Source organism: Tenrec ecaudatus (assembly GCF_050624435.1).
Source record: "Tenrec ecaudatus isolate mTenEca1 chromosome 7 unlocalized genomic scaffold, mTenEca1.hap1 SUPER_7_unloc_1, whole genome shotgun sequence".
NCBI lineage: Eukaryota > Metazoa > Chordata > Mammalia > Afrosoricida > Tenrecidae > Tenrec > Tenrec ecaudatus.
Window position 1 is genome coordinate 1,031,352 of NW_027457607.1, and position 26,464 is coordinate 1,057,815.

The window sequence follows — 26,464 nt, forward strand, 5'->3', positions numbered from 1 at the left end:
TAAAAAATCATTTTATTGGGGTCTCTTATGGCTCTTATCTCCATCCATTGTATCCAGCATATTTGGACATATGTTGCCATCATCATTTTCAAAACTTTTTCTTTCTACTTCAGCCTTGGTATCAGCTTTTTCCCTTCCACCCAAAGCCCCATGAAGCCTTGATAATTCATAATGTTTTTTTTTCAGTCTTACACTGACCACTTTCTCCCTTCACCCACTTTTAAGTTGTTTGTCCCCTTAGGAGGGGTTATATGTCCATTATTGTGATCAGTTTCCTTTTTCTCCCCCCATCTTCTCCTAACCCTCCTGATATTGCTACTCTCATTATTGATCCTGAGGGATTTATCTGTCCTGGATTCCCTGTATTGCAAGCTCTTATCTGTACCAGTGTACATGTTCTGGTCTAGCTGGATTTGTAAGGTAGAATTGGGGTCATGATAGTGGGGAGGGGGAAAAAGCATTAAAGAACTAGAGGAAAGTTGTATGTTTCATCAGTGCTATTCTGAACCCTGACTGGCTCATCTCTTCCTTGTGACCCTTCTGTGAGGGTTGGCCAATTGTCTACAGATCGATTTTGGGTCTCTACTCTGCCCTCCCCTTCATTCACATTGATAAAATTTTTTGTTGATGCTTGATGCCTGATCCCATAAACACCTCATGATCACACAGGCTGATGTGATTCTTCAATATAGGCTTTGTTGCTTCTCAGCTAATTGTCATTTGTTTATCTTCAGTCCTTTAAGACCCCAGAAGCTATATCTTTTGATAGCTGGGCACCATCAGCTTTCTTCACCACATTTGCTTATGTACCCATTTTGTCTTCAGCAATCCTGTCCGGAAAGGTGAGCATCACAGAATGCTGGGCTATTAGAACAAAGTGTTCTTGGGTTGAGGAAGAGGAGTACTTGAGTAGAGGTCCAATGTCTGTCTGCTCCCTTTATACTTAACATACGTGTATATGTACATAGGTCTATTTCCATGTCATTATATAAAATATATTTACATATGTAAATGCCTGTATTTAGACCTCTATAAATGCCCTTTGCCTCCTAGTTATTTCTTCTCTTTTCTTTTACTTTCCTCTTATCCCCCTCTCATGTTTGGTCATCATTTGGTTTTCAGTAATTCCTCTTGATACGTTGCCTTGGATCAAGCCCCACCAGGCAACCTAGGCCCTACTCACCATAGGTTTTAGATCACTTGCTGTTCCCTTGTCCCTGGGTTTGTTGACACCCTCCTTCCTTTCCCTGGCCTCCCCTTCTCCCATATCCCCTGGGAGTGTTGGTTCCATTGTGTTCTCCTTCAGAGCATTTATCCCGCCTATCTTATTTAGCTAGACATGGAAAAACAGTGATAAGCGTAAAACCAAACCAAAAAGATAACAAAACTCAAAGCAACAACAACAAAAAAGAAAAGGCTATAAATAATTCCAGGTCTGTTTGTTGACCTCAAGAGGATTTCGGTTGAGTCTGATGGGGTGCCACGCCCTGGCCCCAAAGTCTAGTTTTGGTATTCCTCACGGCCTTCATTGCTTTGCTCCCTTTGCTGCTCCATTGCTCACCCTTAGTGTTTTGACCATGTGGTGGCGTCAGATCGGGTACAGTTCCCACCTGTGTCTCCAGTGTTGTCCCCTGTAGCTCTATGGGTCAGTGAGAGACGCCATGTCTCATGGTGGGATGGCCCTGATATTTTCATCAAATATTTTCATCAGCTCATTTTAATGCCTCTCTTCATTGACATTGCTGATAGCTAAAGTCATGATGTTGCTGGTATATAAATAATTTTCTATGAGTAAAAAACATCATCTTATTCCCCCCCTCAAAAATAGAACCTAATAATAATTTAATTTTTCATGTTTGAATTTATATTGATCTATTTTAAAGCACACCAAAGTCAAATTGCCTCTAGTTTTCTAAAATGGAAAGTTTCTACTTCATGTCTAATGGTGGTTTATTTCTTCTAGACATAGAAATAAGTAATTTTTCTTGTTTTGGTTGATATAAGAAGAATCCAGGGAAATTAGGCAAATTTTGCTGTTGCAAACAAGCTAAAGTTAAAATGTAAAAACAGAACTAATTAAAAACCTAACCAACTGTCATCTAGTCCATTCCAGTGCATGGTGACAGTGACATGGTTTCTGAGGCGCTATGGTTGTAGGAGGGCAGAGAGCCTCGGCCGTTCCCTCGGGGCAGCCTATGGTTCATAGTCCACTGCTTACCCTGTAGAACCACCGGGGCTCCTCGGTGTTGCCTGTGGAGTGCCAAGTACTTACTCATCGCCACTGTGCATTTTTACTCATCAATCTTAGGTGTTGGCAGGAGAGATACTGTGATCAGGAAGGTGCTTTTCCAGGGGAAAGCTTATACATTGCATGCCGGATGCGCTGACCCCTGTGATTTCCCCAAATGTGGGAAACCTGACTGCATAATTTGTGGTGGTGGGGGACGCATCCGCGCTCTCCCGCTGTGAATATATATATAAATCTTAGGCATATCTTTTTCCTGTGAAGGTTGGCTTTCTTCACCTTTACCCATATATTGGAACTTCAGATTTAATCCAATTTAGCTTATTCTCCATATAGAAAAACTTACGGAATTTAAATAGTGAAAATCCCACATTGTCTTGCTGTGGTAGTTCTGCCAAGATTATGCCTGCTTGTTTTGATATAAAAGTGTCGACTGTTTCTTTCTGTTTATAACCTGCCATTGTTATGAGTTTGCGTCATGTTAAATGACTTGTTACTTGTTACTTTGTTTCCCTGGATGATACTTTTGAACTTGAAACTCTCCAGAGATAAACATTGAAAACACTGAGAAACCTGAGATGAAAGCTGTCTATATGTTTTCTGACAGGTGATTGTGAGGAATGTTTACTTTACTGACTGACTTCCAGATGTTGCCAAGCCCAGAGTTGTTACCGGCTCCCCATTACACTTTGGCAGATACAAGAGTCCAAGTTGAGGTTATGATTGCCATCTCTCTGGAGAAGCAAGTAAACAAGTCATCTATTTTTCAACGAAATTAGTGAAGAAGCTAATTTATTTCCTTGAGAAGTACTGAAGGTAGTTTCATGAAATTTTAATCTGAGTGTTTGATTCTTTGTGAACTCTGCGAAGTTAGAGTAAACGAAAGGAACTTAGAGAAAACCGTATCTGTGCAATCATTTCCAGTAACCTGCGAATACAAGGGGAAAGTAAAAGGCATTTCTACTTGAGTCCCGGTTCATATACACATGGATTTACTCTAAATAAAACATGTTTGAACATGTCTTTGTGATCAGTGAATGAACACAGACAAATCCTCTTAGTATATACTTGCCATAGTTTCATGAAGGTACTATTGAAAAAATAAAAATTTTAAAGGCCCAATCACAAGGTAACTTCTGAGGGGATCTGCTGGAGCAGGTAAGGGTAAGGCACAGAGCTCAGCTCAGATGATTCTGGTGCACGGTTGTTGGATTTAAAGAGATCTGCAATGGAGAGTTTCTCAGAAAGAACAGGATGATCACAGGAATGCAAGACGAAGACGTCTGAAGAAAACTCAAAACAAAACTACATTGAAGTGAAAACGACCCAAAAAGTTGCTCTGGGGAATTTCGGGAACAACTCTGCTCACCTACCCTCCGTGTTCTGGTCATTTCACTGGGAACCTTCCATGCCCGATCTGGCCTCTTCAGATTTCTTGGTATTACCCAAACTCAGCATGAAAAGGAAAACACAGTTGGAATCCCTTGGGGACACCAAAACTACATTTTTGATAGGGCATGCATCGCAGTGTGCAGGAATCTTCAGAAGTGCTGAGCAGGAAGGAAACACGGCCTTAAGAAGCACATGGACCTAGAAAGTGGAAGGTTTGGTTGGTTTGTTTGTTTCATAAGGGTTTCTATGATTTTTGTAGACTTATTTGGCCCTCATGTAGTGAAATAATCCTCTTAGCTTCTAGAAAATCAGGTATGTCATGTGTGAAATCAGGTATGTCATGTGTGAGTGATTCCAACAATGACAGTTAAAAAGTTTATTCAATATCAAGTGCGTGCCCTGGGCAAGTTGTTTTACTTCTTCCTTGCCTGTTATGTACACGAGTGATAAAATGATGTGCGGTTCTCAGTTGTTCCATTTCTTTTGTGGCTTAATTGCAGTGATTGGGGCATTAGTTATGCTGGCGTTCCCTTTCATTACATATTGTACTTATCCGGGATATCCTAGGGTGGCAAATTTAGTTTGATAGCACAGTGAAGTTTGAGGTGCATGCCTGTGTTCAGTATTGTTCTTGAACTCTGCGATGTCCTATCGGTGTAAATAATCCCATCCACCTCCTGTGTGAGCCCATCCTTGAAGATCTCCTCATATGGATTCTTAATGAAAAATATACGACGCCTTTGTCCTTGTCAGCGGTGTCAGCACATGTGAGATATTCAGCACAAGTGCGAAATAAAGCTTCTGCTCTAAGAGGGGCCTGGGGACATTTTGTTTGGATGAGTAAACAATGTGTGCATCCTGGTGTCATGGAAAAAAGGACTCTCCTGAGTTCATAGGAAGGACATTGCTATTGATGGGTGACCCTGTGTAAGACAGCCGATCTTCAGAGAGTGTTCTGGGCTATTCTATCTCCAGGCCTTTCTGATTTGGAATTATTTTTTCAGGTTCGAACTGCCGGCTAATCACAAACCACCTGTGTCATGCAGGCTCCTGTGCACGGGGAAAGAGTGCTTAAAAGGCTGTTTAAATCTCCCTGCCTTGAATTTATTTGTTTTTCCGCAAATTTATCACCCACCTTCCAATAGATGTACTAAATTCAACCTATTTGTTACAATCAAGAGGTTTTTATCATTAGACCAGCAAGCCATCGACTTTTACAAATTACCTTATGAATCTGGTAGTACTATAATGTACTAATTTTAATGTTGGAATAGAAAAAATGTCACAGGAGCACATACTTGGTTTTGAAAAATATATTTTGATAATTTTGAATTTTCTTCAAAAATTGAGATAAAATATTTTTGGATACTTAATTCTGTACATATGAACTCTTTTGAATCTAAAGGCTGATATAATAGAGTAAAATAATTTAAAAGGTAATCAGATAATGAACTAAATAAGAAAATGATTCAGTTTAGTATACGTTGGGATAACTATTAAAATTTAGAGATGTATTTTTTTACCTTTATACAATGGAATCTTGACATGCCACACTAGTTTTTGTCTATTATCTAAGTATGTATGCATTTGTATAAGTAATTGGTGATTTTTAGGGAGTGAGTACCTTTGCACCAAGTTTTTGGATCATAGGCAACCAGAGATAGGATTGATAAGAATGAAGATTGCAGAATACTTCATTGTGCTCATGCGGAACCTAGTCATGGCTCAAAAGGAAGGGAGAGGGATGGTGCTGGGGTGAAAGGGGGATGATGTCAAGGAGTCTATGTAGGAGAAGAATGTTGAGAAACTGATCGTGGTAGCAAATGTACAATTCTACTTGAAGTGATTGAGCTGTAGAATAATATGCTGTATGTATTTAATCCCAAGTCATAAAAAAGGCAGCTGCTTGAATAGAACAATGGAATATTTCATGGTTCAAAGCCCCGAAAGGGCCACGTCCTTTCACAGTACTTATTTAATCTGTGTGCTGGGTAAGTGATCAGAGAAGAGAGACTACATGAAGAAGAATGTTGCATCAGGAATGGTGGAAGGTTTATTAACCATCTTTGATAAGTGAGTGATATAACCTTGCTTGCTGAAAGTGAGGAAGACTGAAGCGCTCACTGATGAAGATCAAGGATTACAGCCTTGTTCAGAAAAAGGAGTCTGACTTAATGTCAAGAAAACAAAAATCCTCACAACTGGGCCCATAGGTAACATCAGGATAAATAGAGAAAAGATGGAAGTTGTTAAGAATTGTATCTTGCTTACATCTAAAATCAATGTTTATTGAAGCAGCAGTCAAGAAATCAAAGAACCGATTGCATCGGGAACATCTGTTACATGAGAGTTCTTAAAAGTGTTGTGCCTGACCTAAGCCATGATTTTTCAGTTGCTTCATATACCTGAGAAGGCTGGACTTTGAATAAGGAATGCACTTGAATTCTGGAGCTGGCGAAGAATATTGAAAGTACAATGGATTGCCAAGTGAGTAACGCATCTGTCTCATAAGAAGTACAGCCAGAATTCTCATAGAAGCAAGGATGGTGAGACCTCGTCTTCGGTGCTTTAGACATGTTATCAGGAAAGAAAAGTCCCTGGAAGAGGACAACATTCCTGATATGCTAGAGGGACAGCAAAAAAAAAAAAAAGAAAGAAAGAAAGAAAAAGACTCGACGAGACTGGTTGACACGGTGACTGTAACAATGGGTTGAAACCTAACAATCGTGATGATCATGCTGGTTGGGCGACGTGTCTTTCTGTTGTACCAATGTGCCGATTAGTCCGACCGGCTTGATGGGACCTCACAGCAACCTTTTGTTCCTAAAACAAATCTTTATCAGTTATGATGAAAAAGGATTTCAGGACAACAACTATATTGGTAGGAAATTGGGTGTTTGGTTGAATGAAGAATTGGGGGAAAATCTGTTAGTTTGGAAATGGGTACAGCAAGAATTTACATAAAGCAATTTGATGTTTGCAGGTTTAGTGGTGAACATACTCTTACATCCAGGCAGATTAAAGTTGAGATCTTGGATGCAAAAGGAGAATATAGTTTTATTCAATTTACCTTTTGAAGAACAGTATATATTTGGTGAAAATCTCCAACTCATAATGTTGTCATGGTTAAGGGATATTTTCTCATTTTCAAGAATCAGTGTTTTAGCCATGTTATTTTTTTGCCATTTCAAGGCAGTTTCTCTTTAATTCTCAATAGACTCTGAGTTCCACCAACCACATATTCATTATATCCCACTTTCCTTAAGTTTAAGACTATCACAGTTTTCTGGCTTCTTGTTATGTAAGGGAAAATGTTCACATAAAAACAAACAAACAAACTTACCTCCCTGTTTGGATTGTCTATGATGCTTCTTCAACATATTTATGTGTATAATTTTCCTTTCAATATTCAAAAACATAGTATTTCTAGTCATTTCAATGTGGTTTGCACACTTGAATCTCAGTATATTCTTGAGCAAAAATGTCATGCATATTATTACTTTTTAACTTCTGAATTTATTTATATATATTCAAATAAATTATTCTAAAATCCTATTGAATAATAATAACAATTGCTTACTGCTTTTCAAATGTTGGTAGAAGTTTTAGAAATATGAGAGCAAGACTCTAGCTATTTTAAAACTATTTCAAGGCTTCTTTTGTCCTGGTTACTTGAAACGGACATGTTTTTGGTTGGGATGACTGTACTTTCTACATTTCCTGTTGATAACAGTATAAACAGTTCAAACAGAAATTCAAGACTGGGGTTGGAAAACACAGGAGCCTGGCCTTACACAGAAATAGAACACACGACATTCAAACGATCAGATTCAACTTTGTCATAACTTTGAGAAACAAAGGTTTACAGCAATTAAGACAACACGGAATTAACAAAAAATAGCAACTTAAAAATGAAAGGGATGTTTTGTGACATTTTGTTTGACCTTGACACACCCTTCTCCAACACTCCCTGGTTCAACTATTGTTGAATTCAGTAGCTCACATTCCCTGCGTGGTACTCTGATCCCTCTTTTTGTAGAAATAGACCTTATTTTCATGGAATTCTAGTTTTCAATGAATAGTATTCAAAATGCCGTGTTTTAAGCAAGAATACTCTGAAGCATGCAAAAAGACAAGGAAATGTGAGTTATCTCTTAGTGTCATTGTGTGAATTCCAACTCATAGAGACCCTATCCTACAGAGTAGACTTGGCCCTTTGAGTTCTGAGGCTATAAGTTTTATTTTTTTAATTTTTTTTATTTTAACAATTTATTGGGGCTTATACAATTCTTTTCACAGTTCATACATATACATACATCAATTGTATAAAGCACATCTGTACAGTCTTTGCCCTAATCATTTTTTTCTCTTTTCTTCTTTTACATATTATTAGGGACTCATACAACTCTTACCACAATCCATACATATACATACATCAATTGTATAAAGCACATCCATACATTCCCTGCCCCAATCATTCTCAAGGCATTTGCTCTCCACTTAAGCCCCTTGCATCAGGTCCTTTTTTTTTCCCCCTCCCTCCCCAGTCCCCCCTCCCTCATATGCACTTGGTAATTTATACATCGTTATTTTGTCATATCTTGCCCTATCCGGAGTCTCCCTTCCCCCCTTCTCTGCTGTCCCTCTCCCAGGGAAGAGGTCACATGTGGATCCTTGTAATCAGTTCCCCCTTTCCAACCCACTCACCCTCCACTCTCCCAGCATCGTCCCTCACACCCTTGGTCCTGAAGGTATCATCCACCCTGGATTCCCTGTACCTCCAACCCTCATGCACCAGTGTACAGCCTCTGTCCTATCCAGCCCTGCAAGGTAGAATTCGGATCATGGTAGTTGGGGGGAGGAAGCATCCAGGATCTGGGGGAAAGCTGTGTTCTTCATCGATACTACCTCACACCCTAATTAACCCATCTCCTGTCCTAAACCCCTCTATGAGGGGATCTCCATTGGTTGGCACTTGGGCCTTGGGTCTCCACTCTGCACTTCCCCCTTCATTTAATATGATATATATATACATATATACATATACACATACATACACACACTTATATCTTTTTTTTTTTGTTTTTGCATGATGCCTTATACCTGGTCCCTTTGGCACCTCGTGATCGCACTGGCCGGTGTGCTTCTTCCATGTGGGCTTATTTGCTTCTGAGCTAGATGGCCGCTTGTTCACCTTCAAGCCTTTAAGACCCCAGACTGGAGGCTATAAGTTTTTATAGAGGAGAAAGCCTCATCGTGTGAAATGGCTGGTAGTTTCAGACTGCTGACCTGAGGTGAGCAGCCCAGTGCCACTGTAACTCATTACATCACCAGGACTTCTTTTGTGGTAGTCATACACAGAATAAATTAATAGTATTTGTTCCTAAGGAGCTTATACATTAGAATTACCAAAGACTTTAATTCACTGTTATAAATCAAAAGCTAAAGGACCACATGAGCAAATGAAACCATTAGTTTGGTGTGTTAACAAATAAATAAAAATTCAATTAAAAGAAACTATAAATAGGAACAAAACAAATTTTGGAGCAGCAAAGCATAACAGAAATGAAAAATTCACAAGAGGATTTTAATAGCAAATTTAAGCAGGCAAATGGGGAAAACCCACCAGCTTAAAGATCAGTCCATTTGAAATATCTATTCTGAAGAGCAGGGAAAAAATGATGATATAAAATGAATGAACCTAAAAGACATATCGCAAATCATCAAGCATAGCGGTATATGCATATTGGGAAAGCTTAGGAGAAATCAGAGAGAGAAGGAGAAAGATTATTTGGAAAAATTTAATGAAAGAACTATTCCAAAATCAATAAAGACATGCTTTTCCCCTATAAGGAGTTCAAGGAACTTCAAGAAAGTTAAATACATAAGGCTCCACTCTGAGATACATTGATTGATACAGTTTAAAGAAAAATGAGGTAACACTGAGAGCAGTAACGAAGAAGTGACACTTTACATACAAGTGACCTTGAAACCACTGAGGACAGAAAGTAGTGAGATGACATTTTTAAATTGTTGTGAGTAAGTGAGAATTTTTCAGTCACGAATTCTGTATCTCAGAAATGAAAAGAGGAGAGAGAGAGAGAGAGAGAGAGAGAGAGAGAGAGAGAGAGAGAGAGAGAGAGAGAGAGAGAGAGAGAGAGAGATTCACAAAGAAAAATAGCCCGGTTGTTGTTGTTTGTTGTTACCATTAAACCTGCCCCCAAATGAAAGAAAAGGCATCACAACTGGGAAGGTTCACATAATCCCTGCCCATCACACTTGGATTTATGAATACATTTCCGAGAACAAGATTCAATAAAATAATGTCTCTGCAAGAGGTCTTTCAGGCAAGGTAAGTTCAGGGCGGTGATGTCAGCTCCGAAGATGGTGGCAGCTACCTAGAATCCTTGGGTTCTCCAACGAGTGCTATTTACAGAGGATCCATGAGAACATGCAGTGATCACAGATGCTTCTTGGGAGAAGGTGTCAGAAAACAGAACACTACACGGATGGCGAACGGTCAGGGAGCTGCGCCGAGTATTTATTTCGTCATAGACAGCATACTTGTTCCTTCCTCAAGGGCATCGGCGTTGTCCGGAGAGAAAGTCATTGGTAAACCTTACCCCATCTACCCTGCCGCCCTGGTGTTTTCCTTTCAGAAGCCCAGAACCTTAACCCCCTGGAGCAGTTCCGTTCTGCACGTGTGGGTTGCCACAGTCAGAATTGACTCAACAGCCACTGGTTAGGGTTTTTTCATTTTTATTTCAGCTTACAAGGATTTTTATTTTCAACTTGGGTCCAAAAGCAGCAGTCCTAAGAAGCGGCAGTCAAGAAAGTAAGCAACATATTTTTCCGGGCAAATCGGGTGCGTGAAAGCTTTTCATATTGTTAAAGAGCAAAAATTGTCATCATGAGGATTAGGAGGCGTCTGACTCAAGACAGGACATGTTCAGTTGCCCCACATGCGTATGAAAATTGGAGCACGAATGAGAAAGATGACGGTGTAATTGCTGCATGTGGATTAAGGGGTGGAGAGAGTGTCTGAAGGACCTTGCGTGAGGGCCCAAAGAACACACAGAAAGTTCTGGGAGAAGTCCAGCCGGCTTACTGGGTAGAAGAAGTTAGGGTGACAAAATGATGTCTCATCTATTTTTGACTATTATCAGGAGGACAATCCCTAATAAAGGACATCTCACTTGGTAAGTTAGAGGGTCAGCAAAAAGAGTGGAAGGGCCTAAGTGAGATGGCTTGACAGGGGTCGCAGCACTGGGCTCAACATGATCATTGTGACGGTGACACAGGCCTGGGGAGTGTTTCCTTTGTGCGTAAGGTCGCTGTGGGTTGGAACTGACTCACAGGCACCTAACAACAACAACAACCATGATAGAGAAATGCTGGGTTTTCAGAACCTGATTCATATTCTAGTAGGGCACCCGATATGGTTCTTTATAAATTCTTAAAATTAGACAGACTGTGCTATTTACTGAACCACATTTTAAAACAAGTGCTATTGGAGAAAGGAGAGAATAATTTAATTTGGACTTAACTCAGGAAAGATTTCTTAGAAATGTTATACAAGTGTCTTCCCCTATAACGTTAACACTTTGATGTGTGGAATTTGGACAATTTCAGGCACGGAGAAGTTGTCTCGCGATAAAGATAAGGGAAGATGTAGAATCTGTTTCCGGAAGAGCTTTCAGAGGAAGAAGGACCTATCAGCAGGCTGGGGATGGCTCTCTTAGATGCTCTCAGAAAATAATGAGAATGGAATCTCAGAGAAGAAGCAGATGCAATCATTCTTTTTCATGTCAAACAGCCATCATCTTTCTTCTTTCAATAAGTCAAATTTAACCAAAGAAGGAACTAATGTGTTACAGATGTCATTTATATACATCTTGATATACATGGTAAAATAAAATACAAGTTGTATTTTAAAAGAAAACAAATGACTATAAAGGAACCATGGCAGCATGAGTTTAACCGTGTAACTAAATCTTGAATTTTAAACTAGTTTATAAATAATTGTACAGATATTTGGTTAATTTGGATTTTGATAGCTAGGTGAAAAGGTAACTATTTCAATTATCAAAAGAAATTGCAACTCAATAAAATTGGTACTTTATTTAGGATTAGTTCTGTACTCTATATTTTAGGAAAAATATCCATCTGACACTAAAATTGCATGATATTCACAATATTCTGTTTTTTGAAAAATAAACCATATAAGTTATTACTTTTCAACTAAATCCAGTAATGAATCTTAAAAAAACACAAACCTTGCGCCAGCTTTGAGATAAGGGAGAAATTAGGGAATTGTTTTACATTCAAAATGTACTTAAAATCTAATTTGTAATGATTCTGTTCATTACAAATGTGTATAATTTGTAACGATCCTGTTAATTTGTGACATTTGCTAGCACAATATTGTGCAAGTGTCATTTAAAAGCCTTGTTTATATAGCATGTTCGACAGGCCTTGTTCACTAGCATTAATTCATGCCGCGCTTTTTCTTAATACGCTAAATTTCGTATGGAATTCCAGCTGTGAACATCTAGTCCTAGTGCTGACAAGGAGCAATCGTCCAACAGTGAGTGACCAGGATGCCGATGGTGGGCTGATCTTCCAAAACACAACTGGTGCCGGCATCTTTATGCGGTTATTTTATATCCTGTCTGACTTGAAATATAAAACGAATTTAGGATGAAATAATATATACTTTTTAAGAAAACTTGTGTATTGAATCTTTAAGACAAAGTAGTTTCACTTATTTAAAATTGTAATTGAGATTTCTCCATTTGGTTTAGAAATTTAGATATATGTATATATAGTATTCATTTTCATAAACATATATAATACTTTTTTGTGAATTAATGCTTTGCTAATATCCTTTATACCTTGGGGAATATGTCCCGGATGCTCATTAGACGCAAAGGCAGGCAAAGTATGTCCACAGGCTTCAGATATGTGGTCAGGAGGAACCAGGCCCTATGAAAGGACATCACGTTTGGCAAAGTGGGAGGTTAGCGGGAGAGGAAGATCCTCAAGGATCTTGCGGACACGGTGGCGGGCCCAGTGGAGCCTGCCTGGGAACTGTGAGGGCACTACAGGCCCGGGAGTGTTTCACTTTGTTTTCTGTAGGTTGTTACGAGTCAGAGTCAACTCAGTGCCAACTAACAACATTTATTAATTTTAAAATAAAATTTTTAATTGTAAGATTTTAATGTTTTAAAGGATTACTCCAAATATCTGGCAAATGCAATTTAACCCATCTTTCTATTGATTCTCTACTATATCTACTAAATCCGTTTATTTTAAAGAATAAAAAAACTCAGAAAAATCCCATAACAAAAATAAAAACTCAGAAAGCTCTCCATGTATGTTATGAAACAGGGATATTCCACCGGAAAAAATTGAGATAAAACATAGAAGACTAAACTGAAATTAATCTCAGATGTTCTAGTTTAGCAGGACACATATTACTTTTAAAATAAAGCATTAATTAATAAATATTTTAATCCTAAAGGGAATATCAGGCATAATCTCAAGCTCTAGACTCAAAAAATATCAGCCTTTTGTTAAAAATATAGTAAAACATGCAAACGCTGGAACTTGTGCATAAAAGAAGTCTGTGAGAGAAGGAAACCTGTACTGTTCCCACGAACAGAGCAATCGGGTCGTAGGAAGACTGCTCTCTGTCAAAAGTGGAAAACATGCTGGGTTGTAAAACACAAAGCAGGTCTGTTGAGTTCCAGCTTTTAAAGATTCCACTATAGCTTCTTAGACTTTTATTGAAAGAAATAAAACAGAAACGAATATATATAGAACTGAGTAAATGAAACAGAATTGAAGAAATGTAGAACTGAGTAAATAAAACAATTGAAGCACCTAATCCTCTCCCTGATCCCACCCCCATCCCTGAGATAACCCTTCTAATGTGGTTGTTTTGTGCTCTAGAGTAGAACCCCTCCCATAGCGACCCTGCAGGACCCTACACTCACCCAATTGGGTTTTCTTGGCTGTGATCTTAACAAAGCTGATTGCTAGATCTTTCACCCAAGAGACTGTGTGAGTTTGAATTTACGACCTTTGGTATAGCAGCCAAATGCTTAAACATCGCAATACTAGGGCTTCTTAAACATTAAGCCTACTGTCATCTAAGAGATTCCAATGCATAGTGATCCTATGGATGGTTTTGAAGGCTATAATTTTTTTTAAATATCATTTTATTGGGGTCTTGGACAACTCATCACAATCCATCGACCTATCCATCCATGTGTCAAGCACATTTGTACATTTGTTATCATCATCCTCCTCTAAACATGTGCTTTCTACTTGAACCCTTGTCCTTATTTTTTTTTTCTCTCCCTCTCCCGCCTTCCCTCCCTCAAGAACCTTTGCTAATTTATAAATTTTTTTCATGTCTTACACTGTCTGATGTCTTCCTTCACCCACTTTTCTGTTTTCCGTCCCCCAGGGAGGGGTTTTATTTAGATCGTGTGAACGGTTCCCCCTTTCTCCCCGACCTTCCCTCTTACCCCACTGGTATGGCTACTCTCATCATCTGTCCTGGGGGGTTTTACTGTCCTGGATTCCCTGTGCTTCCAGTCTTATCTGTACCAAGGGCTATAAATCTTTATGAGAGAGGATACCCTCATCTTTGTTGAGTATAGTGACTGGTGGATTTGAATCACCACCTTTTAGTTAGCATCTCAATGCTTACCCAACGCTCCACCAGAGCTCCTTCCTTAACCAGTGAGGAGACTGCAAATTTATCTCATCCATATTTTCTGTCATTCATGTTTACTAGTTTATAATATTGGTCTAAATTTGTTTGAAACTTTCATCTTTTATGAGGTACTGAAATTAGAAACTGGAAATTAGAAACAGTATTGCAATTATATCTTTTTATATGTGTCCTTTTACTTGCATTTTTCTCATGATGGAATTGCTGGATTATAAGGTATATATACACATATTCCAAGTCAATTTACATTTTCTCAAGACCTATTTTTTCTGTTCTTTAAAGTATCGCATCTTACAAGTCTCTCTGAATTATTGATATTCTTCTTATTTCACTAAATTATATAAACAACAAATATGTCGAAATTCTTTCATATCAAACCTATAATTCCACCTGCACATTCCATAAACTCTGCTTTCTTTTCTTTTTTTATGAAAATGAAGAATATCTTCTTCTATCTAGGCCAAACACTCCAGTGGATGCTGTAACTTTCTTTCTTGTACATTCAAGGATATTTCTCATGCAAAGCCATACTCTATTAAATCATCAGATTTCCTGCTTGACACATTAAGTCTTACAAACATGCATTAATATTTAAATATTAATATTCCCTTGACTCCTTTAATCTCAACTCTTTTATATCTTTGCATCATTATTAAAAATTCCAATTCTTTTACCATTCTCTTAACCAAAATACTAAATCAACTGCCATTGAGTTGCTTCAGACCAGCAACTGTATAGTACAAAGTAAATTTCCTCCCTAGGATTTCTGAGACTGTAAATCTTTCCTGGAGGTTACAGCCTCATCTTTATTCTGCAAAGCATATGGTAGATTTGAACTTGTGACCTTGAAGTTAGCAGCCAAATAGGTTAACGAGGGAAACCTCTGTATGTCTGAAAGCCCATCCCTTTAAGACTTCTTAATATTAAGGCTTTACTAATATGATCGAACTATTGAAATATAGAGTGTGTTAATTATAGCTAGATAAAAAATTTTTAAAAGAAAAAATTTGTAAGGGAAGCCAAAAACATTTTTTACTTGAAAATTATTTTTTAATGTATATAGATGTCAATTTTCCCCAAAAATCTATCTATGGAGCTAATATAATCCTAATAAAAAATTTAGAAGTTTTATGACAAAAATCAATACTCTGGTTCTGTCTTCAGTCTTACTGTTTGGTCATATCGCTCTTGTTATATCAAAATATAGCTTCAGTTCACCTTGGTTGACTTTCTTTCCCAGTACATTCTAGAGTCAGGATCCATCTCCTCTTGAAACAAACTTGATTTCAACTGTTGTTGTTAACAATTTCACTGTCCATTTCTCCTTCATTTCTTTTGGTGGCTTCTCCCAGGGAGCCCTGGTGGTGCAGTGGGCTACACACTAGTCCACAAACCACAAGGACAGCCATTGGAGACCAGCAGCTACTTCCTTTGAGAAAGCTGCAGTTTCTACTCTCACACACATTTAGAGATAGAAAACCACGGGGCAGTTATGCTCCATCCTACAGGGTCACTCTGAGTAAAAATCGACTTGATAACAAGTGTTTGTGTTTTAATTCCCTGACTTTACTCAGTAAATCTTGAAATGTCCCAGACTTGCTCTTCCTACTTTGTGTGTTTGTGTGAATCTTTTCCATTTATACTTGCTCCTTCTGGCTGTTAGCTCCTATCTCTCTTCTAAATTCTAACTTTCCAAATGCATCGATATTCTACTATTTGTCTGGAATGCTCTTTCCCTAAGTACAACAGAACAAAACACTATCCATTTCTGCACCATCTTCACAATTGTTACTGTGTCGAGCCCATTGTTATAGCCACTGTATCAATCAAGCTGGTTGCAGGTCCCCCTCTTGTACACTGACCTTCTGCTTTACCAATCCTGATGTTCATTTCCAGGGACTCACATCTCCTGATAACACACCTAAAGTATATGAGCCAGTCTTTCCATCATCGCTTCTAAGTAGCATTCTGACCACGCTTTGTCCAAGACAGAGTTTTCTATTCTTTTGGCAATAAGTGGTATTTTCAGTACTGTTCACCAGCACTGTAATTCAAATACTGTATTTACTCAAGTATAAGCCAACCCAAATAATAGCCATGGCACCTGATTTTACCTAATTATATGGTGTATCAATTCTTCTTTTATCTTCCTTATACTTGGATTACTTTTAAATACATAATGTGGAGATTATATTGTATTGCATATTGTTTACATATTGTTTACATTGATGAGTTAGAAGATACATGGAGGAATATGTATGTATGTATATATATATATAGAGAGAGAGTTTATATTTATATATAAGGAAGATTCAACAATTCCATGGGCAACTATAGCTTTTAATTCTATTTTACCATGAATTTCTGATGCTCTCTTGGATAAGAGGGCAATATCCCAGATGTTTATATTAAAATTTTATAATGTAAATTATCAGTAACCCTGTGGGAATAGTGGTTATGAGTTGGGCTGTGATCTAAAAGGTCAGCAGTTCAAAACCACCAGCTTCTCTAATCTTAGAAAGAGTTAAGGTCTCAGAAGCTCACAGGCATTTCTAACCTGTCCTATAGGGTCACTGAGTGGGAATCCACTCAATGGCAGTGAGTGAATGAATATACATGATAAAAGAGCTCTGCTGACATAGTAGTTACATGTTGAAGTGCATACCACAAGGTCAGCAGCTTGAAACTCCCAGCTGCTGCACGGGGGAAAGATGAGGCCTCTTATCCCATAAACAGTTACAGTATTGAACCCCACAGAAGCAGTTCTCCTCTGTCCTGGAGAGCCATTAAGAATCAGTGAGTGAGACTGGTACAAACCATTTGTAATCAGCTGCTAACTTAAAGGTTGGGGCTTTGATCCCACTCAATGAACACAGGAAGAAAGATCTGGCAATACAGCATTGTAAAGATTAACAGGGGGAAAAAAAAAAACCTAAACGTGAAATTTCTATGAGCCAGGGGTCAACTAAATGGTATCTATCAATGACAAAATACATTATATACATTTTCTATATATTTATAAAGGTGACTGTAGTATGAAACTTCACATAATAATGTTAAGATAGATCCATGAAGGAGGAGAGCTTCTTGTGGGATTTTCACTGAGACACTTGGAATAAAAGCTGTGTGGAGATCGAGGCATGACTTCTGGAATTTATAATCCAGAGATCACCCCAAGGCTAAAGACTGGGACCCTGGGGCATGCATTCTGTTTTCTTATGCCAAATTAATTCCTTTCCATTTTTTCTTCTTCATCTACTTTGTCTCTCATCCTTCCTTTATGGTAACAAATTTGTGAGTGGGATATATTCAGGATTAGGTATTTCTTTCTATTATTCCTTTTTTTAACCTTAGAGAAATATAAAACCAAATAAATCTATTCTATTCTTTAAAAAGAAAACATGTCTAAAAGGGAGAATTATTTAAGATATGCTTTATTCCAGAACAAAAGTCATTCTTAAATAGAAAAACTACACTTGAACTTCAACTTATCTTCACACGTATCTAGGTTTAGTGCCATGACATCTTTCAGAAATTTGCATTTTAAAATCTACTTTGCTTTTAGAGTCAATAGCCTGATTGTTCAGCAACTTAAATGATAAGAAATCTCAACTCATAAGTCTCTGTGTCTAATTGAAGGACTCACCCAAGTGGAAGAAAGCTGGTCTGGAGGAGCGTTTAAGGAAGTACTGTGTTTATTAGACTATACTTCTGAAAATGTGAAGAAATTACCTGCCACCTTTGCCTCAGTCTGTCCCACAGACTAACTGAACTAATGATTCATGTTTTCCCCAACCTCATTAAAAGGAGGTTCAGGCCATAGGCAAACACCTTTGTAGGATGCAATGTTTACCCATTAACAGACTGGCTGAGAAGAGTAGAAGAATAAAGCTGGGCTTTGCATGTGGTTTCCCTGTTCTAGAACATATTCATTACTAACTTACTACAGTTACCTGCCATCCAACAGTCTACACTTGCTTAAACTCAGCATTTAAAATTGCTTTTCTAGGTTACTTCAGATCTACCAAGAAGTAGATCTATGATTGTAAAGAAGCAGGGAAAGGCAGGGAGAACTTTGTGTTCACATTATATGGTAGGTTGGTCGCCTGGGCAAGGAGATGGTTGGAAGGAGTATCAGTTCATAAGGCTTTCAGATTGTGCTCCAATTGCAAACACATTCGAAGAAGCCACTGAGGAGTCCTTAAGCGAGGGTTGGACGAGTCACTCGAACGAACCCCTGGAATTAACTTGCGTTAGTTGCATTATGGAGCCCTGGTTGTACAGTGGTTGCATGTGGGGCTGATCGTTGCCAAGTCAGTAGTTTGAAACCACCAGCTGCTCTAGGGAGAAAGACGAGCAGTTCTCCTCTGTCCTACAGGGCTACTGTTCGATGAGTCAGAATTGACTCAATGGCAGTGAGTTAGAAATGTGTTTAGTTCCCTGATTGTGCTCAGCCATTGACTGGTGGGACCTAGTGGAAAGTTTAGCTGGCTTAAATATGATAGGGATGGCAGTGGGACGTCAAAGAGGAATGATTTCATCAGCTCTACATGCACATATAGCATCTGATCAGTCAAAATTTTCACTTTTGTTAGCCCAATACTTTTCTTTTTCATCTATTTTATTTTTTCATCTATTTTATTAATAGATTCCCTTCCATTACAGATCTTAGGCATCTTGTTCAATTACATCAATTCTGATCCCATTGAATTAGATTCCCCTTCACAATCCTCTATCAAAACCTTACTGATTCCAAACAGTGTTTCTGGAGAGAATCCTGTAGCTATTTTGATTTGTGAGGATAAATTGCTCTGAAGTGCTCAAGATTACCAATTTTGGAGATGCATATAACTGAGGCCTTCTAATCCTAGCTCCATTACTTACTGTGCATCAATTTGGGTAAGTAATACAACTTTCTAAACTTTAATGTTCTGATCCAGAAAATAAAGTTTATAGTACTTATAATATTATATCATAATATCGCACTGGTGATATAATAAGTGCTTAATAAATACTGAATATATTATTAATAATGTCAACTAGGATTTATGACTTTTTAACTTATATGACTTTTGTACTTCTTTTGAATCTCTATTAACTTCTCACTGGAGTTAGTTCAAACTTATTGTTACTCTTTAATTTTCTTAAACCTGTGTCCACATAGTCTACATTGTTAAGAAGTGAGAGACTTTCAATCAGTTAGCCAACTGGTAATTTATTGCGAATCTTTTGCATCTGGGACTGTTTATGACAGTGATTCCATGGTGGTGACCTGGGCAAATGAAGAGTCTATCTTGATTGAGCAAACAGTTTAGCCTGTGTAGTATATTATCATAAGTTATGAATTTACATATCAAAGTCCCCCATATATTTTACTTCCTTTTTATTATGCCTTTGTGCTATCTTTTCTAAGACTAACCTTGATCTTGTTCTTACTTGGCTTTTCTGGAGACTGGTTCCAACACTTGGCTTTTGCCATGCCGCATTTTCAGTCTTTATCACAATCAGTTCTTTTCACAAGATTTTCTCCCATAATTTTAAAAGAAAGAAATATAATTTACTTGAATGTATTTCTGGCTCTTTTTCCTTCCTTCACTTTTCTCATTTTAGTTTCAATTTGTTTTTCATATTCATGAGCTTATACAAGGATCTCTCACAAAAGTGATCCGCTGTGATCATTGAAATTCCAAATATTTATTCTTATATGATATCTTTTATGATGCCACTTCTGTTTTTAACACAATATGCCATTCTTTGCACTTCATTCCATTTCTTTATTGATTCCCTTGAGTCATGAGTATAGTTCATTCATCTCTTGAGAGGCTATCATTGGTCCTCAAGTGCTAGTAATGCAGAAGCTGTGGATTGGCTATAAGACTCTCGTTTCTTTGTCTGTATTTGGACTCCAGCACTTTTTTTGTTGCTAGTCTTAGCCACTTCAAAACCCAATTTGTATCTTCAGTCAATCTCATTCTCATGTTCACATTTTCTTCTGTTTCGAAAGTTCCTTACCCGTTCTTCAAGCCGCATGTGTTTCAAACTGCGCTGTAGGCACCTGAATAGCACTGCTTTTTCCATTCTTTATATTTCCTAATGTCACCTTCCAATCACTCAGATTTTAAAATTCAAAAATATCTTGGTTTTTTTTTTCCCTTAAACGTACCTCTTCTTTTTATTTTCATTGAAGCCATTTTGCTTGGGTTAGTTTACTTTCTGGAGTAGCCTCATCACACTAATCATGCTGAGTGCGTGTGCTTTATTCTTCCACATATGTATGATACTACAAAGGCCACTTCTGCCATCTTCATGCCATTGTGTGTTTATTTATACTTTATTTGTGTTCATAGAATTCCCCCCATCCTGAAACGTCCAATACAATTACTACTACTTAAAACCTTTTAATCCTTCATTAACCAGAAATAACAATCTTTCCCCATTGTGAATATTTTATTTTTTCATTCCTCTATGTAAAACGGTGGGGAGGTTACTGTGTCTGGCCTCCCTGGCTTCCCTTTGCCATGAGGCCTGGTTCAGACATGCTACTACCTCCTTCCCTCCCCATCCTTTACCTTATTCTGACACTACTGTACCTCTCAGGGTACTCCACTTCTAGGCGAGGTGTGAGGATTTATTGAAATGATTACACAGAACTCCAGACAGAACTATGGGAATTCATTAGGGAAGTCCCAGGAGCCATCCCAGATTACTAGAATCGTGTTTTTGCACTGGGCTACTCACTTCTGGGTCAGAAGTTTGGAATCACCAGCCACTCCTTGGGAGTAAGATAAGGCTTTGTCCTCCTTTAAAGCATTAGAGTTTCAGAAGTTCTGCCTTGTCCAGAAGATCACACTATGAGTCAGAATTGACTGGATGGCAATGAGGTGTGTTGTTGTTGTTGGTTGGGATTAGGGTAGTTTTTGTTGTCAGGGGCTGTTGAGTCAGTTCTGACCCATAGCACTCCTGTATAGAACAGAGCCAAACACTGCCCACCCTGAGCTCTCCTATGCTTTAGCCCATTGTATCCACGGTGTCAATAGGCTAATGGGAAGTTAATAGGTTAGCACAAATCAGGATATCTGTAAGGATACAGTCATCATCCAGAGCAACAGCTCTCAACAAACAACCAAGTCTCTCCCTGGTCTTTGGCTTCTGCTTCCATGGCCCAGAAGCACAGCTCTGCCTCACAGCTTCATAGTCCTGATGCCGCTCCTCTGTTCAGACTCGTGATCCCTTGCCTTGGCCTCAGATCATGGACTGGGTCTTTCTGTCTAGTCCATATTTCCATGCCACGCCCTCCGGTGCCTCTGGTTCAGGCCCCACCTGCTCAGGCAGAGATCTCTGATGCTCTCATCCATTGGTCCTGGGATTCTCTCTGTACAGAGATGGCTCTTATGTCCAGAGGAACAGCCGTGATGGATAGGGTGGGCTTTTGTTTTTGTGTCTTTTAGCAGAGTGTAACCCCAGGAAATGAAGGGCTTGATTTGGTTCATACCCTCTACTAAATTTCGGACTTAACTCTAGCTCAATCCTGTCCATTAGATTAGCATAGAAGTCCTTCTAAAGTAGGGTTACAGTCACAGGAATAGAGTCTAGAATTCTAATACACCACATAAGAAATTGTGGCTAGAAGGGCTGTCTTAACTGACTGCATCTCATTATCTCATACTGTTTTGCAGCTTCTCTTTTTTTGACATAGGCTCCTGAGAACCATGAGGACAGAGACTTGTGACATCTTCATTTATATTCTACAGGATAATAGGCATACTACCTTGCTTAATAAGCATCACTAAAAGAATAAATGAGAAGCTCTCTCTTAACACCGAAGTATACCAGTGAAGAAATAAACTCTGTAGCCCAGCTGAGTATCCAGTTTGCAAGAGCTCAGAGTAGTGGCGATGTCCATAGGTACTGGTTCTTTCTCTCTCCCCTAATTAATACCCTAAGGGAGCGCAGCCTTACTGAGTAGGCGCTGGGGATGGGGGCAATGGGGGCACGAGGACACAGCGCCTTCCCTGGAATTATTGAATGCCTGCAAGACTGACATGCATGCAATTTTGTATAATGTGGAATAAAATTAATTTTATGAAGACATCTGAAAAGGAATACTCAAGGTATAAAAATTACTACATGATCAATATTTCATAAGCAAAGTGTTGTATATTATTCTTTTTGAAACCTGGAAAAAAAAGAACCCATAAAAGTCATTTCCCGCCCCCCACTATTTCCCTGAACCTGTGTTTAGCTAACACAGTGGTGAATGTGCACGAATTAATTGGAAGCTTTCAAGAATCTTACAGAAACAAGTACATTATCCCCCTGAGCTTCTTAGGCTTCCTAAAGGTTCACTTTCTAATGTTGGGGCAGGAACTTGGCTTCTGAATATAAAGTACAGTGTGTAAACACTACTTCCTTGGTGAACACACGCTTTATGGAATCGTGACAAAGACTGTGGTGGTTAATAAATGCTCCCAGTAGCTCCTCATAGCGGGTGCTGATCACGTGCTGGCCTCCTGAGACAGTTGGCGAGCCTATCGGGGTATAAAACTCTATGAAATAGGGATGTTTACATTTTTGCGTTGGAAAGAAAAGGTTACATTAAATATAGAAGAGTGCATGCTACTCTGGAGACGTTAAAATGCCCAAGTGCGCAATGTAGACATGTGGTCCAGAAGTTAATTAAGCCACAATTAACGGAGTGGTGATAGTATGTAACTTTTAAAATATTGATATTTCTAGTCTCTATTTCCTGTTAGAACAGGGCTCCAACAACCCAGACAGAAAAGGAGCACATTCCTTATGATTAGAAAGGATTTTCTTCATCATTAGATGATGGGAAATTGATCGTTTTTATAGCCTGTCAAGAGACCAAGTCGTCATTACCTGGAGGGAAACACTTAAATCATCTGAAGACGGGGATTCTGCTCTGAAGGGAAGTTTGAGTTGACTGCTGGATATTTTAAGTCCCGCTCCCCAGATGGCCTGGTGAGATGTGCCACAAAGCTGACAGTTTACAGGGGTGGGCCGATTAGATTGGAAATGTATAGGAGGGAAGCTTGTCAAGGAAATTCAAGGAGCAGAAATGATAGGTCCTAAAGGGAATTCTAACCTGGTCCCAAGATTGAATCATAAATGCTTACATTTCATGAGCTTACACAAGTGTGCAGAAATAAGGAGGAGGGCACAAAAGAAAGGGAAAAAATGGTCAAACTTGTGGGAGGAAAAATATATCAGAAGACTCATAAAATTTCTGACTTGTCCGGCTCATCATTTATTGATTTGTGAATAAAATTTTGAAGAATTTTGGTGGTAAAAGAAACTTTTCCCAGACACATCTTCAGTGGATATCCTGGGAGCTGAGTGTGGCATGGCTTTAAAATTCTCGTTGTACGGGAAACAATCTGCATCACAAGGAATAGAAATACTTTCTTGCTTCTCGTGATCGGCTACAGCAGTCTGTCCCGGGCAGGCTGAGGATGTAGGCAGTTCTTACAGTTCTCTTGTCAAAATCGCAACTGGTAGGAGACGACTTATAGAGGGGATGCCTTCCTCGGAGGACCAGGCTACCATTGTATTTAAGCTTGTGTTGCGGTGAATAGACCGAGTCCAGGGCAATATGTGTGGCTGGGGGTAACTGTTCACAATCCAGAGCGCCACAGGCCGAGAATTTTGCATGGATATAGATGCCTTCTTGAAGGCTTATTTATATTTGTTCAAGTCACTGGTTGTTGTTAGCTTCTATTGAGTCCCTTCCTAGTCACAGCAACTCCGGAACAACAGAATGAAAGACTCAGGAGCCCTGCGCCAGCCTCCCCACTGTTCTGTTTGAGCTCCCTCTTGCAGCCACAGGTCAATCCATCCTTTACAACTGTCCCTCCCCTTTACCAGCATCGTGTCCTTTTCCAGACACTTCTGTCTCCTGACAACAGGTCCAAAGTGTAGCAGATTTCGCTTGCCGCTCTCAATTCTAAAGAGCATCTGGCTGTACTTGATCTAAGAGAGTCTTTTCTTCTGGAATTTCATGATACCGTCAACATTTTTCATCATCATAACCCCAATCCAGCCATTGTTCTTCTGCTTTCTCTATTCATTGTCCACCTTCCACAGGCACACGAGCCGACTGAAACACCGTGGCTTAAGGGAGGTTTGTCTTAGTCCTCTAACTGACATCTTGGCTCTTTCTCATTTTAATGCAAACTTTGAATCAGATTTGCCTCATTTGGTTTATTATTTAATTTCTTGGCTTCCCTTTCTATGAGCTTTGATTTGGTATCCCAGGAAAATAAGATCATTGATAACACTGATCGTCTTTTCGTTTATTGTGATGTGGTTTATTGGTACTACTGTAAGGGTTCTTGTTTCTTTTGCATTCAGTTGCAGTCTGTACTTCTGAAGGTCGCAGTGGTTAATATTCATTAGCAAGTGACTCAAGTCCCCATCACTTCCTGAAGCTAGACTGTGTGCATACCGTGGGTGGTTAATCTGCCTTTCTCTAATCCTGATGCTGAAATTTTCTTCCATCTAGTCCATCTTCTCAGATTATTTGCGCAACATACAGATTGAATAAATCCAGTAAAAGGTTGCACACCCAACATATGCCGCTCCTGTTGAAATCAACCCATACTCCCTTGTTCTTTATGAGTGCTGCCTTTTGGTCCTTGTACTGGTTCTGCATGAGCACCAATAAATGTTTTCAGGCTCCTTCTTCACAATGTCATCTGTAGTTTTCTATGATCCACCTAGCCATCTTTGCTACATGTAAACATCTTTCTGGTCTTCTGTTTCCAGCCCAAGATCCATATAATATCAGCAACAATAGGCCTGGTTCCCCATCGTCTTCTGAAGCTGGCTTGAATTTCTGGTAGCCCCCTGTCAATGTAAACCTCTATTTTCAAATGATCTTTGGCAACCATTTTCTTGAAAGTGATATTAATTATATTTTTTGTTAATTTCTACATTCTACATTCAATTTTACATTCTTTAGAATTGTTTACTCTTATGGCAGATACATATTTCTTCCTGTACTTTGGCTAGTTAGCTCACTACCAGATTCTTGGCACAGACTGGAACCGTATATACTCAAGTATAAGCTGACCTGAATATCCAGCAAGGTACCTAATTTTACCACAAAAACGGCATTAAAAATGTGCTGAGAAGCTCGGCTTCTACACGAGTATATGCAGTAAGGACTTCCAGAGTTAGGTGATTTGCAAACATATTTTGATCGGTGTCTTTTCAGCTCCCAGGAGCCTGGGTTTCACCCGTGTCTTCAGTGCTTCTGCCTTCAGTACAATCAGTTCTTGGTCATACTCTACCTCTAAATGATTGAAACCAAACCATTATTTCTCTTATGTTGAGTCTGTGTACCTTCTATCTTCTTTTTATGCTTCCTGTATCATTTGATATTCTGCCCAGAAAAAATAAATCCATGTTATTAAGTTAATTGCAACAGGGGCACCCTCTATTGAGTTTCCCAGGCTATGAATTTTTACAGGAGCAGGTAACCTCATCTGTCTCCTGGGGAATGGCTGCTGGGTTTGAACTGCCAACCTTGTACTCTGAAAGCCAATGATTGCAAATCAAGCCTTGAATTTATCTCACTTAGAAGATAATCTATTCTACGTATACAATCAAATCTCTATATAGGCTCACTCCCATTGAGTTGGTTCAGACTCACAGCAACTGTGTAGGACAGGGTGGAACTGCTCATGTGGCTTCTGAAGCTGTAACACTTTATTGGAGCAGAAAGCCTCATTTTGACCCTGAGCAGTAATTAGTGGTTTTGAACTGTTAACTATGCAGTTAACAGCCAAACACAAAACCTCTGTGCCACCAGGGTTCCATATATAACAGTAGATATTACATATTCAACTATAGGATATTAGTGGATATTTTACTTTCAAAACTATCTTTTTATCAGTGACTTTTAATGGGCAAAATATTTATAGAGGCACATATTTACATTTATTGGAGTTAGTTTACACAGACTAATTCAAGCAGATGAACCATCAAGCATTTGTAACAAAGTTAAAAAGACAAACAGGATAGTTCCTGGCAACTGACAACCTTCAATGATTTGAAGGGTG

The 26,464-nt window shown here is 38.8% G+C and overlaps 1 protein-coding gene and 1 non-coding gene across 7 annotated transcripts in view; both read left to right on the plus strand.

Annotated features, from left to right (window-relative positions):
* LOC142435900 (thyrotropin-releasing hormone-degrading ectoenzyme-like) overlaps positions 1-26,464 on the plus strand; it is a 418,631-nt gene that overhangs the window by 215,137 nt on the left and 177,030 nt on the right. The gene's annotated exons all lie outside the window — the stretch shown is intronic.
* LOC142435906 (U1 spliceosomal RNA) lies at positions 2,301-2,465 on the plus strand. Its single transcript, XR_012781662.1, has one exon. It is a non-coding gene; the product is annotated as a U1 spliceosomal RNA (small nuclear RNA).